Below are 12,390 nucleotides of genomic sequence, written 5' to 3' on the forward strand. Positions count from 1 at the left end.
AGATCAGAGCAGAACTAAACAAAATAGAGACTAATACAACCCCAAAGAATCAGTGAGATGAAAGTTGGTTTTCTTAAAAGATAAACAAGATTGACAAACCTTTAGGTAGATTAAGATAAAAAAGTGGACCTAAATAAATAAGATCAGAGACTATAATGGAGACTTTACAATCAATACCACATAAATACAACTGATTGTTAGAGACTATTATGAACAACTATATGCAAAAAATTAGAAAACATAGAAGAAAAGGACAAATTCCTGTATGCATACAACCTGAACAGACTAATAACAAGTTATGAGATTGAATCAGTAATAAAAAGACTCCCAACAAAGAAAAGTTCAGGACTAGATGGTGTTGCTGCTGAATTCCACCAAACTTTTAGAATTAATATTAATTCTTCTCAAACTTTTCCAAAAAATGAAAGGAAGGGAATTCTTCTAAGCACACTCTATGAGGCCAGCATTACCCTGATCTCAAAACTAGAGAAGGACAAACAAAGGTAGCCACAGGCCAATATCACTGATGAACATAGACACAAAAGTTCTTAAAAAAAATACTAGCAAATCAAATCCAACAGACATCAAAAAGATTATACACCATGATAAAGTATGATTTATTCCAGGGATGGAAGGATGATTTAACATACATAAGTCAATAAATGTGATAGATCATATCAACAGAATGAAGGACAATAATCATATGATCTTCTCAATAGACAAAGGAAAATCATTTAATAAAATTCAAAACCTTTTCTTGATAAAAACTGAACAAATTAAGCATAGAACAAACATACCTTAAAACAATAAAAGTCACAAATGGCAAACCCACAGCTAACATCATACTGAAAGAGGAAATTTTGAAAGCCTTTCCTCTAAGATCTGAAAGAAGACAAGAATGCCCACTTTTGCCACTTTTATTCAATATAGTACTGAAACTCCTATTCAGAGCAATTAGGCAAGAGAAATAAATTAGGGGCATTCAAATACAAAATGAGGAAATCAACTTGTCCGTGTTTGCAGACAACATAATCTTATGTTTAGAAAAACCTAAAGACTCCACCAAAATCTGTTTGACCTGATAAACAAATTCAGTAAAGCTGCAGAATAGAAAATCAACACACAAAAGTCAGCAGCGTTTCTATACACCAATTGCAAACCATCTGAAAAAAAAAATCAAGAAAGCCATCCCATTTACAACAGGTGCAAAAAAATTACCTATGTATAAATGTAACCAAAGAGGTGAAAGATCTCTTCAGTGAAAACTATAAGTCACTGATGAAAGAAATTGAAGAGGACACCAAAAATTGAAAGTTATCCTATGGTCAAGGATTGGAAGAATTAATATTGTTAAAATGTCTATACTAGCCAAATAAAACTACACATTTAATGCAATCACTATCAAAATAATAATAATATTCTTCACAGAAATAGAAAAAACAATCCTAAAATTTATATGAAATCAGAAGAGACCCCAAATAGACAAAGCAATTTGAGCTAAAAGGACAAAGCTGTAGGCACCACACACAAAATGTACTACAAAGCTATAGTAACCAAAACAGCATGATACTGGTATAAAAACAGACACATAGCCCAACTGAACAGCATAGAGAACCCAGAAATAAATTTACATATTTACAGCCAAATGATTTTTGACAAAAGCACCAAGAACATACAATGGAGAAAGGACAGTTTCTTCAATAGGTGGTGCTGGGGAAACTGGATATTCATATGCAGAAGAAGGAAACTAGATCCCTATTTCTCACCATTACAAAAATCAACTTGATGTGATTAAAGACTTAAACATAAGACCCCAAACTATGAAACTATAAGAAGAAAATATAAGGAAAATGCTTCAGGACATTGGTCTAGGCAAAGACTTTCTAGATGAGATCTCAAAAGCACAGGCATCAAAAGCAAAAATAGACAAATGGGGTTATGTCAAACTAAAATGCTTATTCATGGCAAAGGAAACAACAAAGTGAAGAGACAACCTACAGGATGGGAGAAAATATTTACAAACTACCCATCCAACAGGGGATTAGCATTCAGAATGTATAAGGAACTCAAATAACTCAACAACAGCAACAAAAAAATCCAATTTTAAAACAGACAAATGATATGAATAGATATTTCTCAAAGAAGACATACAAATGGCAACAAATACATGAAAAAATGCCCAACATCACTAATTATCATGGAAATGCAAATCAACACCACAATGAGATATCATAGTATCCCAATTAAAATGACTATTATGAAAACATAAAAGTTTGCAAGTGCTGATGATGGAGAGAAAGCAGAAGTCTTACACACCATTGATGGGAATGTAAACTAGTACAACCATTATGGAAACCAGTATGGAAGTTACTCAAGCAACTAAAAATATAAATACCATATCATCCAGCAATTCCACCACTGGGCATATATCCAAAGGAAAGGATATTAATATATCAAAAAGATATCTGCCCCCCCCCCATGTTTATTGCAGCACTACTTGTAATAATCAAGATATGGAATCAACCTAGTTGCCCATCAATAGAACAATGAACAAATGAAATGTGGTATGTATACACCATGGAATATTATCCAACCATAAAAAAGAATGAAATCTTGTCATTTGTGGTAACATGGATGAGCCTGAAGGACATTATGTTAAGTGAAATAAACCAGACACAGAAAGACAAATACCACGTGTTCTAACATATGTAGGAGCCAAAAAGGGTTGATCTCCTAGAAGCATAGAGTTAAATAGTAGTTATAAGAAGCTGAAAAGTATAGGGGGATAAATAGGTATAGGGAGGGGTTGGTTAATGTTTTCAAAATTGCAGTTAGGAGGAAAAGTTCTAGTGTTCTGTAGCACAGCAGAGTGACTACAGTTAACAATAATTTACTCTATATTTCAGAATAGCTAGAAGAGAATTTTTAATGTTTTCACACAAGGAAATAGTATTTGAGGCCGAGTGCAGTGACTCACGCCTGTAATCCCAGCACTTTGGGAGGCCAAGACAGGCAGATCACCTGAGGTCAGGAGTTTGAGACCAGCCTGACCAACATGGAGAAACCCTCTCTCTACTAAAAATACAAAATTAGCTGGGCCTGGTGGTGCATGCCTGTAATCTCAGCTACTCGGGAGACTGAGGCAGGAGAATCACTTCAACCCAGGAGGCGGAGGTTGCTGTGAGCCGAGATTGCACTCCAGCCTGGGCAACAAGAGTGAAACTCCATCTCAAAAAAAAAAAAAAAGAAAAAGAAATAGTATTTGACATAATGAATATATCAATTATCCTAGTTGTATTATTACACATTATCTGTATGTATCAAAATATCACATACTCCACCATTATGTATAATTATCTTAAACATGAAAAATTATGACCCAGTTATATGCTCTCTACAAAAAACTTCAAACATAACAATCTAAGTAGGTTGAAATTAAAAGGATGGAAAAAGATATTATGAAAACGTTTATCAAAAGAAACAGAAGTAGCTTCTTCAATTCTATTAATATCTGATAGAGTATTTATCAGATATTAATATCTGATAAAGTAGTCTTCAGGGCAAATAAAATTACCAGAGACAAAGAAGAATGTTATGTAATAATAAAGGAGTCAGCCCACAAAGAAGACATAGCAATTCTAATTGTGCATCCACCAAACAACATAGCTGCAATATGTGAGCAAGAAACTGACAGAGCTGAAAGGAGAAATAGACAAATCTACAATTATGGTTGGAAACTTCAACACCTCCTCTGTCAGCATTTAATAGAACACTAGACCAAAAATCAGCAGAGATATAGAAGAATTTAGCAACAATCAGTTAATACCACCTAATTGACGTGTAGAATACACATTCTTTTTAAGCACTTATGGAATATATACCAAGATACATCATACTGTGGAAGATAAAACAAGCTTTAACAATTTAACAATTTTAAGATAATTGAAACAATACATAGTTTATTTTCTGGCCACAATGGAATAAAACTAAAAATCAATAACAGAAGGATAACAGAAAAATCTCCAAACACTTGGAAACTAACCAACTTACTTCTAAATAATTCATGGGTCAAAGATTAAGTCTCAAGGAAATTTTTTTAAAACACTAAATAAAAATGAAAACACAACACATCAAAATTTGTATATCACAGCTAAAACAGTGCTAAGAAGAAAATTTATAGAACTAAATACTTAATTTAGAAAACAAGAAAACTCTAAACAATTTAAACTCCCAAATGTAAAAATTGAAGGGCAAAACAACCCAGAGCAAACAGAAAGAGAGAAATAATATAGATAAGAGCAGAAATCAACGAACTAAAAAACACTGATGAAATAAACCAAAAAAATTTAAATAAAAGAGGAGAGAGATCATGCTCATGAATTAAAAAACTAAACAGTAAAAATGTCAATACTCTCCGAAGTATTGCATGTTTAATTCATATTTAATGAATTTAAATATGTTTAATGTTAAGCTTAATTCAAAATCCCAACAAGATTTTCTGTAGATAATAGACAATATTACTCTAATATTTACATGAAAAGGCAAAGGAGCTAGAATATCCAAAACAATTTTGAGCAGATAGAATACAGTAGGAGGTATCAGTCTACTCAATTTCAAAACTTATTATATAGGTATAGGAATCAAGACTGGTAGTATTCGTAAAGGAATAAACATATAGATTGATGGAACAGAATAGAGAACCCAGAAATAGATCCATATAAGTACAACTTACTCATTTTTAAGAAAGATGTAAATACAATTCAATGCAGGAGGAATAGTCTTGTCAACAAATGGTACTGGAGCAATTGAATATCCACGGGCAAACAACAAAAACAAAACCTTGATGTAAACCACAAACATTATGTGAAAGTTTATTCAAAATGGATCACAGACTTAAATGTAAAATGTAAAACTGTAAAACTTTCAGAATAGAAGCATAGGAGAAAATCTTCAAGATTTAGGACTAGGCAAAACATTTTTAGATTGAACACTGAAAGCATAATATGTAAAAGGAAAATATTGATAAATTGAGCTTCATCAAAATGTTTAACTTTCTTTCTTCAAAAGACCCTCTTAAAAGAATGAAAATACAAGGTACAGATTTGGATAAAATACTTGCAATCTACATATCCACTAAATGACTGGCATCTAGAATATATTAAAAACACTAAAAACATACAATTCAATTAGAAAATGGGCAAAATATATGCAAAGACACTTTATTGAAGAATATATGCAAATGTCACATAAGCCCATAAAACAATGGTCAGCATCATTCGCCATAAGGAAAACACAAAACCACAACGAAATATCACAACATACCTATCAGAATCGGCAAAATAAAAAATAGTGCTGAAATCAAATGCTGTTGAATATATAGAGAAACTGAGTCACATATAGACGACTGGAGGGAATGTAAAATGTTACCACCACCTGGGAAACAGTTGTCAATTTTTTTAGAAACTAAACATGTAACTGCCATTGACCCACCAACTGTACTCCTGGGCTTTTACCCCAGAATAATCAAAACTTAAGTTGACACTAAAACCTGTGCATGAATGTTTATAGCATTCTTATTCATAGTAAAAATCCCAAACTGGAAATAACCCCAATGTCCTTCAATGGTTTAAACAAACTAGGGCATATCCATATCATACCAGCAATTAAAAGGAATTAACTATCAACACACAGAACTCGGATGACTCCCCAGATAATTATGCTGAGTGGAAGGAAAAAAAAAACCAATCTCAAAAGGTTACAAATTGTATGACTCCATTTCTATAACATTCATAAAATGACAAAATGATAGAAATAGAGAACAGATTAGTAGTTGCCAGGGAATAGCAAAGAAGGAAGTGAGGCTAGGAAAAGGACAATGTGAGGGATCCTTGTAGTGATGTAAGTATTCTACATCTAGTCTGTATCAATGTCAGTATCCTGCTTTTTTGTACTGCTGTTTTGCAAGATGTCACCAGTGGGGGAAACTGGGCAAAGGGTACTAAAATAACTGTGTATTATTTCTTACAACTACTTGTGAATCTATAATTATTTCAAAATTAAAAGCTTGAAACAACAATAAACACAATAGACACTTCACATCAAAATATTAATAGAACTTTTATTGCTTGTTTTCCTAAATTAGTGTTACTAAATAATTTCTCTGAACTGAGTTGGTCAGTGAAGACATCTGGTTTCTTCCAGATTTGCTGCGTTTCCCCCCACCCCTCCGTCCTCACCCTAGACCCTTTCAGGAAAAACTTACCTGGGCACTTTCAGTCCTCCCCTGCTCAGTAGGCCTGGTCAGACTTCCAGACTCAGTTCTCAGAGCCTTCTTCCCTTATCATTCAGCCCTGGAGGGCATTCTGGAGACCACCTGTCTACTAAAATTAAGGGAATTAAGGAAACAGACATAATCTAGTTTCATTCATTTGAAATAGTGACGCAGTCAGCAGTCATACATTCTCAATAGAGATGAAATACCACAAATAGAGAAGTATTAATTTAGCAGAGATGGATATGGAAGACTAGTAAAATTAAGAGAAAATGCAGAAGCAGTAATAATTTCTTAAAAACTGTTGTTTGGTGAGATATCAATGTCTGGGGCTCACCATTAGAGTGAAGAACCTTCAGCCGCATCTATACAGAGCAGCCATTTGTGGGTGAGCTCCATGAAATGTGCCGTATATTCCTTGGGTGTCTGGTTGCTGCCTCCTGAAGTTAGCCTTTCATAGCACCATGGACCTTATATCCCTTCTTAATTGTTTCAGATTCATTTTGCTGTAAGTGTGAGACCCATTTCATGCAGAGTTTTTATTGAAACCTTACTGGTGCACAACTAGCCATTTACTGGTAGATTTAGTGAGCAGATTTTCTCAACCACAGCACAAAGTTAGATTTGAAGGGCTGCAAAGATAACTCCAAGCGAGTTTTAATATGTTAATATATTAGTATTTATTGTCAGCGTTTTGTTTGTAAAAATTAAATAGGTTTCCCAAAGCACCTACCTTCTGACCCCACTCCATTAACAGAGGCTTAATTATTTACACGTGTCTAAAGTTTGATATTACAAAAAGGAATTTATATATATTTTTAAATACTAAGATGTAATATCAATTGATGATAATTTCAATACATACACAAATTATTTATTGACCTAGTATCTGTATTTCCTTATAAAGACAAACTGAGTTATAATAAATGCTATACTTTGACCTTGTTATCATCATAATTTGTTTTTATTGTTAGGAAAACCTATATATCACATGACATGTGTAAGAAAGGGAGGAGGGAAGAAGCTGATTTATGTGCTCTCCAACAAATCATATTCACCTTCTTCCTTGGAGGCCACTTGACCTCTGCAAACCCATATGTTATCCATCTCTCTGTCCTCTAAGCATGTGGTCACTGGTTGTGGGTGGGTTCTACACTCTGGGTTTGTTTTGATAAATGAAGAGCTGACTCAAATACCATGTGTGACCTGCCCGAGACTGAGTCTCAGGTTTCTGACATGTGAAGCCGCCATGGAGGTTTTGGTGAGTGTAAAGAGAAATGACCACAAATTTGAAGAAGTTGTCTATCTCGAGAGCTGGTGTTATTCAGTCACGTTGGGCAGATTTTGTTTTCTGAAGGGTGAAGAATAATGGAGATGGGGTTATTCTTGAATGCTGCTGATTCTTTGGAGTTTGCTGAGTTGCTTTAGGAAACAAGAAATGAATCGGAGGCCCAGGTAGTTCCTCACTGCCTCCAGGACCCAGCACCACTGGGTCACCCTAGGGAGCAACGATAAAGAGAACATTAGGGACAATATCTCTGGCCTGGACTCTGGTCACCTAAGAAGGGGAACCCTTGACAGTGACAATGAAAGAGAGAAAAATGTGGTGGATACTACCTGATGAGGATCCCACCTGCAGATGTTCTCAGATCATTTTGTGAACACACAGGAGAGAGCAATTAGGGAAATACAGAGAAAACTTTATGGTATTTGGAAAGGCAGAACTACCACACTACTCAGAATTAGGATCCTGGACATTTGGGAGTTAAACATAAACGTGACCCCATTTTATCATCACTGGCTGAGGAGGCTTACTAATTTGGTATATGACTATATCTGCATTTATTACTTTTTAGTAACTACAGTATTTCCAAAACTTTACATGCGGTAACTTGGTTCTTTAAAAAGCCTTGCCAGGCAGATATTGTCCCCATTTGACTTATAGGATTAGTGAGGCTCAGAGTGTCACTCAACTGCTTGAATGGTAGGTGTGTCTGTTCTCAAAGGCTGGGCTACATTTCCTCACTAGCTGTATCCCCGATTTCCAATCCTGAGCTTGATTCCAAAGAATACAGGAGTCCTGTGGAAGGATAGGCATGCTACACCTTGAATCCCATTTAGAAGTTCACCCGAGGGATGGCTCTTGACCATGACAGGGCCAGTCATCACACCTCATCCTGTAGGGAGAAGGAGTAGAGCTCATAGATAGAGGGAAGGAGGAGGAGTTTCCTAAGGGCAATTGTGTTCTGGCCCAACAAATCCACACTGTCCACTATATCTCCCTGTCTGAGGAAGCGATGTATCACTTGCGGGGTGGGAGATCAAATGGGTGAGGAAGATTGCGTCACACAGAACAGAAGCTTCAAGGCCTTGCCTCACAAATGATTCATTGCAATTATCTCCAGAGCCTGAACCCCTGGGATCCAGGCCATCATCTCCCTGACAGGAACAGATAACAAACTTGTTTCTCCCCAAACCTGATGCCTGAAATCAGACTGCCCACCTCTTCCCTGGAAAACAGTCCTCATAGATGAGTAACAAGATTGTCAATTCTGAGGGCACCAATTCTAATCTGTCTTGTCAGGTCAACCCAAACAGATTTCTTTCTCAGAAAATTGATTTCTTCAAACAATTATATGGCAAGCATTTGCCATTCCCTTAAGAGATGGACACAATAACAGAAAAGAAGCTAGAACATAGTATCCATATAATTTTTATACCCTGTGTTGCAGACTGAGACAGAGATTAGGCTGGGTGACATGCAGTGTGTATCACCCACATAGAAGTGGCAAAATTTATTTAGCTTGAAGTACATGGTTACCATGTATAATTAAAACTTTCAAAGAGTTGCCCATTGATCGAAAAACATTATCCCTTGCTCTCGTTTCCAGCTGTATGTGGAGCTGATTGGCTCAGTTAGGGGCAATATGCCTTTGATATTTGACTCCGTTGTTCACTTTAACTTTTAACAGACAGGCTGGAGAGTGGAAGCTGGCCTGGTGATGTGCTAATTCTTGTTTGTGATTTACCCTGGAGGAACTATAAGAAACCTGCAACTTATTGTACATTAACAACTGAAACTGGAGACAACCACATCTGGTTTGTTGGTTGGTCCTCCCCCACCCCTCCCTCTGCTTTTTTTTTTAAAAAAAACCACAGTAACCCAAAATGCTTGAGCTAGATAGTCTGATTATAATGGTTAATTTATCAGGGATAAAAGGTTGGAGGATAAATTGCCCCAGAGAGAAAGGTTGAGTCATTTTGCAAGACGGGCTATAAGCATCAGTAAATAAAAGCAATTTTTTTAGCCTATTAAGGAATTTCTCAAAAACATTGTGTAAAGAATGTGTGGTAAAGCTTTTAAAATGCATTCAAGTTTTGCAGTTGGAGGGCCAAGTGGCTCTGAACCACTGGAGTACTCTGTCTGGTACCAGTTTTGGTCTCTCACAGAGGCCCATAGTTCTGAGGAAGAAGATGGGGTGTGGGTTGGTTTGGGGTAGGAAGCAATCAGCTTAAAAAGGGGCGCCTTTTTCCATTAAAAATATTAAAAATGTACTTTATGATTGCATTGGTGTGAAGAAAAATGTATTAACATTACGTATGAAAACATTTTAAACTCTCCCCCCCAATCCCCTTCCCTCTTCTCTGCTTCCCTCTTCCCGCAATCTGTCCCTCTGTTTCCACCTGCTTTCCTGTCCATTCCTTTCCTTGTTTCTGGCTTTGTCTATCACAACACTCTCCATAGTCTCTTATCCCGGCCACTGCACTGTCTCGCCTGCTGTTTTTCTGACTCACCTTTGAAATATTCCTTTGACTTTAATTAAACTCAAGGGCCTGGAAAACTTATTCAATCCTGTCTTTAAAAAAAAAAATAGACAAGCATAATTTCCAGGCTGTTTTCTTCATTTTCAGTTCCTACACTTTTTTCAGCTCTCAACAACTGTAATCTCCTCTTTCACACAATACTTTCTTTTCCCAGAGTCAACCAACTTGGCCTAATGTCAATTGAGCATTGATTTTTTTTTTTTTTTTTAAAGAAAATGCTACGAATAAAGAGGCTAGCACAATGAAAAAGATCCAGTGGCAATTGGAATGAATGGCCCTGCATTTTTAAGACTTCTGAAAATGATTTTTCATTTAAGAAATGCTTTTGACTCTAGTCCAGACCAAAACAAAGAAGGGTCAAATTTTCCTGAGAATCACAATGTAGTGATGCCTGGGATTTATCAAGAAAATCTTTCATGATGAGATTTCCAGTTCATATTTCCAGGTGTGGAAAGTGTTTTCCCAGAAGTTTAATGAGAGCACCAACAGGGTAGGTACTTGCCTGATTCAAACAGGTAAATAGATTTGTGGTCTTCCCATCACACGTGGGTTTTATTGATTCTACCGCTGTAAGTTACATGAGATTAAGATGATGTTGAAATGAACTCACCATGCTCAGGTCCTAGAGAGAAAATCCATGACTCACATGGATGAGTCTTAGTGAATGAGCTTGGCTAGAGGATTGTGTGTCTCTTGGGAACTTCAAAGCTCAGAAAACAAGCTGTTTCTTAAAACTAGGCAGTAAAACCATTTATGAAAACTCCAACCATGATTTCAGAGCACATGAGAGGATGGTGAGGAAATGAGAAACCAAATGAAATGCCAAGGAAAGAAGTTACCATTTTCTGAGCTTCTACTGTGTTCTGGACATATCACAGACAACATCTCATTTCATCCCTCTCAAGAGACCCAGCAGGAAAGTATTCTCTGTGAGCAACCCCCCTGCAACCACCACCCATTTCACCGGTGAAGAAACACAGGTGGAGAGTCTAAACAACTTGCCCAAGTTTACATACAGTTGATGTATAAGCCCTTTTGCGATTCTTTCGCCTTTGAAGAAGCCATTCTTCAAGCATCTTCCAGTATCTCCAGCCATTCTTCCAGCGTCTTCCAGTATCTCTAGCCATTCCTTCAGCATCTCTTCTTGGAGACTTAAGAGTAGAAGCCATTTATATTAGGGCTTCCAGAAAAGTGATGTTGTTATTTAAAAAGAAAATATTAGCATGTTGTTGGAAGCTCCAAAGCTCCTATGGTAGGACAGGAATCCAGCTGGGGGTGAGGGACTTGGGGGCTGGGGAGAGTGGGCATGCACCAGCGAGGAGCCAGCCATCAGCCATCTGCTCTGGGCACTTTATGTGGTTCCTTCACCCTTCCAGGCACCACATTACAATTGTCACAGCAAAGTCCTTCAGGACGATGTGATACAAAGATGACATTGCCATTTATCACTCCTTAAACGAAAATAAACAGAGGGAGATTATTAAATATTGCAATATCGTATATGTTGTGTCTAATTTAGAATTCACCATAGAATAAAATCATCACTGTTTACAAAAATACTGTCTTAGTGCTGGGTACTTTCAACGAGATTCCCTACGTGCAAGGAAAGCACAACAAGCATGTTTTCTATCTGAATGCCAAACTCGGAGAGGTTACCTTATTAAAAACCCTAGTTCCCTTGTTTATATAAATGCCAGCTGTTTTTAGAAAATATCGTAGTTCATAAATACTGCATCCCCTCAGATCATCTCCTCCTCAGCCTCTGTCTTCAACATGGTACCAGGAAAAGTGTCAGAACTTGCAAAACCACTTTGAATCCACAAATAAAGTGTGGATATTTAAAAAAAAAAATTCAATGCATAAACCCCTGGGAATAACGGAGACAAGCCAAAGAAATGGGCTTGTCTTTTTAGGAGCTCCCAGAAAGGAGAAAAATCCTCCAGAGAGGCTCCTAACTGGGTGGAAAAAGGTTCAAAATGGAACCAAAGTTTAATTGCCTCTCCAGGAGCCAAGCCAGGCCTGGAGGGAAAATGGGAGACAGGTCTTTGATTCAGTGCATCTGTACCGAAGAAGCCTCACCGTGTGCAGGCCGGCATGATCCTCCCCCTCCTGGAATGTGTTCGCACTTCCTGTGTCCTTCCCCATACACACTAATGCACCTGTGGGGTGGGGAAGGGGTGAGGAAGGGGCCAAGACAAGCTTGGGCCCCAAGAAAGAAATTACATAACATGAAAGTCATTCTGGGTTTGTCTCATTAACCTATAAATTAAGCTGATCCTGTAGGCCAGAGTAGA

The sequence above is a fragment of the Theropithecus gelada genome, chromosome 2 (assembly GCF_003255815.1).
Source record: "Theropithecus gelada isolate Dixy chromosome 2, Tgel_1.0, whole genome shotgun sequence".
NCBI lineage: Eukaryota > Metazoa > Chordata > Mammalia > Primates > Cercopithecidae > Theropithecus > Theropithecus gelada.